Genomic DNA, 5,000 nt, shown 5'->3' on the forward strand with positions numbered 1-5,000 from the left:
ATAGAGAGAAGAGGAGATGAGAGAGAGAGAGAGAGAGAGAGAGAGAGAGAGAGAGAGAGAGAGAGAGAGAGAGAGAGAGAGAGAGAGAGAGAGAGAGAGAGAGAGACTTGACTTTTAGGTCTTCTTTAATCATTCAATAAATACATAAGAGCCTTATTAAATAATCATAATAACAACATCAATTCAAAAACTTTTCAAGATCAAGTTTTTTTTTTTTTTTTTTTAAATATTAAACAGTAAACACTCATCAACATCAACATCACAAATACAATGATTTACAGCCCATTTACCTTTAAACATCTCCATATCATTGACCAATTTATAATATGTAAACTCAATTTTAATACGAGATTTTAATAACCCTTTTAAAACAGACACAACATCAGTTGACCCAGCATCGATCAAGCAATGTTTTCTTGATAACCATATCGCCAATTTTGCCTGACCAAAAAGAAAATTTAACAGAACATGTTCATCCCTCCTACTTTTAATATACTTTGGTCCATAAATAAAAAGTACTGGAGTAAAAACTCCCCCTAATTTTTTAACCCACTCTTCTAAGATACAAAATAAGGATTGAAGCCTTTCACACTTTAAGAACAAATGAAAAACAGTCTCTTCCTCACTACAAAATGGACAACCCACCCCTACCTCTGGATCAAGGTGTGCTCTGTGTCTGTTTGTAGCTATAATCCCGTGCACTACTCTCCATTGAAGGTCTCCAGACCGTTTCTCAATGGGTAGCTTATACAGGGACCTCCAGCGTCCTTTGGGGGATTCACCTGGCCCCAGAACCTCCAGCCATTTGGACTCGCTGACACTCTGCAGTGTGTTAAGATACCACACTTTCACACACATAGTGTAAATGGCTTTCTTATCAGCATCGGCAAAAGCGGCCAAATAAGGTATCTTAAAAGTCAATAAGCAGCCCTCCTTTTCTTGCCATGTACCAGTCTTTGCTGAGAAAACAAATCTGGAAAGTCACAGTTATCAGCCTCTTCATCAGAAGTCTCCATTGCCTGTCGATAGTCCTGAGGCAGAGACTCTAAAATCTGAGTCAACATATTTTGTGCCATCCTGACTGATTTTATTCCAAGTTTTGAAGCAAAATTTTCAGGGCTTATCCAACTTTTTTTATCTTTTAAATGTCCAATCTTTGTCATATTTGCAGCCCACATGGCTTTTCTGAAAGTGTCTGATTTAAAAACATCTGATTCCAATTCAGAATTGAAGAAAAGTGATTCCTCCTTCAGCCATAATTTTTCTGTGCTGTCTGCACTCCGTGAAAACTTAAAAAGTGTCCATGACTTTAAAATTGATCTGTAAAAGACACTCAGCCCACTTAAATTCAGTTTGTCAAAGTCCATCAAAAACAAATGGCGGTCCAGCCCCATGTTTCCAGCTCTTCTTAGGAGGGCACAGGCTAGTTCAGCCCAACTCACATCCACTCCATAGAGCAGTCTTTGTGCCGTCTGCATTCTGAAAGTCCTGAGTCTCGCTCTGATATCCACCAACCCCTGGCCTCCTTCTTCTCTGGGTAGATACAGTACCGCCGCCTTCAGCCAGTGCTGTCCCGACCAAAAAAAATCCACTAGTCGCTTTTGTATTCCTCGCACTAGATCCTCAGGAGGTTCAAGTATTGTCATTCTATGCCAAAGTGAAGAAGCAACCAAATTGTTGCATATTAGGACCCTCCCCCTATATGACAACTGGGGTAGCAACCATTTCCATCGAGACAACTTTGCACACACTTTCTCCAAGAGGCCCTCCCAATTTTTTTTCTTAAACTCGTCTTTCCCCAAAAACACTCCTAAATATTTAAACCCTGCACTTCCCCACTGTAATCCACCAGGAAGATTTGGACCTTTAACCTCACTACCACACCATAAAGCATCACTCTTTCCCCAGTTAACTACTGCTGATGCGGCTTTTCCATAAAACTCTAATGCCTGTTTAAGCACCTGAATGTCACTTTGATCTCTGATAATAACTGTGACGTCATCAGCATAGGCAGAGAGTTTAACAGAACAGTTTAGGGTGTTGACCTGTAGGCCCTTTAACTCTCTTCTCATTTTAACTAACAAAGGTTCAATTACAATGCTGTATAATTGGCCCGAAATTGGACAACCTTGTCTGATTCCTCTTTTAACATTAACAGGGATACTCAATCCACCACCCATTTTGATCATACATGTCGCTTCGGCATATAAAAGTTTTATCCTTGAAATAAATTTTTCCCCAAAACCAAAAGCGTTAAGAGTGTCAAACAGAAAACCATGGTCAACCCTGTCAAAGGCCTTTTCTTGATCCAGAGACAACAGACCCATATTGACATCTTTACAATAAGCATAATCAACAACATCCCTGATTAAATGAAGATTATCCATGATTGATCTATTTTTAACACAATACGACTGATCCTTGTGTACCACTTCATACAACACATTATTTAATCTATTTGCAAGAACCTTAGACAAAATTTTATATTCTGTACACAGAATTGCCACAGGTCTCCAATTCTTTAAAAGTGTTAAATCTCCTTTTTTCGGGAGCAATGATAAAACAGCACGTTGACAGCTAGTTGGAAGAACACCTTCACTAAAACATTTCTGAAGGACTTCAAAATAATCATCTCCAATTATTGTCCAAAATGATTTATAAAACTCGGCCGGTAATCCATCCAAGCCAGGACTCTTGCCTGAAGAGAGACCTTTTACAGCCAAAGAGATCTCCTCAAAGGAGATATCAGTCTCTAATATCTCTTTATTATCTTGAGATAACACCGGTAAGTCCTTTAGCAGCTCTCTTCTGCAATGTTCATCAGATATTTCAGCAGCGTACAAATTGGAGTAAAACTCAACAGCAAGCTTTCGCATCTTCTGTGGGTCTGAAGTAACATGTCCATTATTGTCCTTCAATGACAGCATCAATTTCTGCTGACCCACTTTACGCTCTAAATTAAAAAAGAAAGTAGTAGGAGCATCCATGTCCTTCAGGGTTAAATAACGGCTTCTTATAAGAGCTCCTTTAACCCGTTCATCCAGAATTAAACTTAAATGATCTTTCTTTTCAGTCCAACATTCTTTTAAATTAACATCATCATTAACAGTCATTTCCATTTCTATATCAACAATCTCTTTTTCAAGGCACTTTAAAGTATTTTTTAAAACTACAGAAGAATAAGCAGAAAATTTCTGAGAGAAATCTCTTATGTGCACTTTACCCACTTCCCACCACTGTATTATATTTCCAAAAAGACTCTTTTCTGTTTGCCATGCATCCCAAAAAAGCTTAAAAGTTTCACAGAACTCTTTATCTTTCAAAAGTTTAATGTTAAAGTGCCAGTAACAGCTCTTCTGTGTGTTTTTAGACAGTGTGAAACCAACCCTAATGAGTTTATGATCAGAAAGTGTGTTAGGAATAATTTCTGTACTAACAACTCTATTTTTCAAGTTACAAGATATATAAAACCGATCCAAACGAGCAGCAGAAATCCTATCATTACAGACCTTCACCCATGTATATTGTTTTACAGAAGGGTTGTGTTCTCTCCATACATCCAAAAGATTCATATTTTTTATAACACCAGATAAAGAGGAAGCTGACGATGCATGAGATTCTTCCCCATTTCTGTCAAGAGTAAAATCAAGAGTGCAATTCCAGTCCCCCCCCACAACAATATACACATCTTCATTTTCTTCACTAACTATTTGTTCAAACTTCTTGAAAAGTAAACTCCTTTCTGCTCCAACATTAGGAGCATAAATATTTACAAACAAGAATTTAAAATTACTAATTTCAGCTTTAACGGTTAAAAGCCTTCCTGGCTCTACTTCATTTTTTACTAGCACTTTAACATTTACAGTAGGAGAAAAAAGAATAGCCACACCAGCACTTAAATTGGTCCCATGACTGAGAACGTACTCTCCTTTCCACCACAAACCCCAGTTAACTTCATTACTACAACTACTATGAGTTTCTTGCAAGAATGTAACACTCAAGTCTTTCAGATTAATGATTTCTGATAAAACCTCATTCTTTCTCCCATCCCTCATCCCATTGATATTAAGAGAACCAACCCTTAAGATCTCCATAAGAAAAATAGAGAAAAAGAGAAAACAGATCAGATAGAAAGAGAAATTTTCAGCCATTATACTTATTTAGATTTTCCCCTCGCTTTTCCCATCCTTTTTCCTGATCTAACGACAGTTAAGTACTTTTTAAGACGAAATCTTTTCTGTTGTGAAAGTTCATCATAGCTACTTTCTTTCCTAGCCCACATTACTGAGGCGATAAACTTTTCAACATCAGGGAAATAGTCTCTTATTTCAACACCTGCCTTTCCTTTTGTCTTATCCAGAAAGGAATTAATCTGCTCAAGGGGATATAAATCTTCTACAACCTCCTTAACCTCTTCAGACCACTTCACATCATCTCTCATCCCATCATCAGTAAACTGTGATAAACTTTCAGTCTCATCAGCCATATTTTCCTCAGAAACACCTTTCTGTACAATATCATCATCAGCATCACTCTGATCTTCTTCATCATCATCATCATCATCACTCACATCTTTATCAGGTAAATAAACACATCCAGATTTCTCCACGCAGCTAACATTCTCATTTAGCTCACTCACCTCCTCCTGTTGCTCGTCTACTCCCTCTGTAGCTTCTTTATCCTGCTCCTCGGTTCTTTCTGTGTTATTTACCGGTACTTGATTAACTCCATTTCCTTCACCACGAGATGTAGAAGGCCGCTGTTCATCTCTATGTGGACACGTTAAGCGCTTATGGCCCAAATTGCCACATTCAAAACACTTTAAACTCACCGTACTCGCATAAACCATGAAAGAATTCTCTCCGTGAGTAACACGGAAAGAAGCTTCCAAGGTCCTCTCCGGCGAACTGAGAAACATATAAACATGTCGTCTGAAAGACAGAACGTGCTTTAGTGCGGCGTCCTTACATCCGAGTGGGACTGCTTTTACAGGGCTTGCT

Source organism: Scardinius erythrophthalmus (genome assembly GCF_964197995.2).
Source record: "Scardinius erythrophthalmus genome assembly, chromosome: 16".
Lineage (NCBI taxonomy): Eukaryota > Metazoa > Chordata > Actinopteri > Cypriniformes > Leuciscidae > Scardinius > Scardinius erythrophthalmus.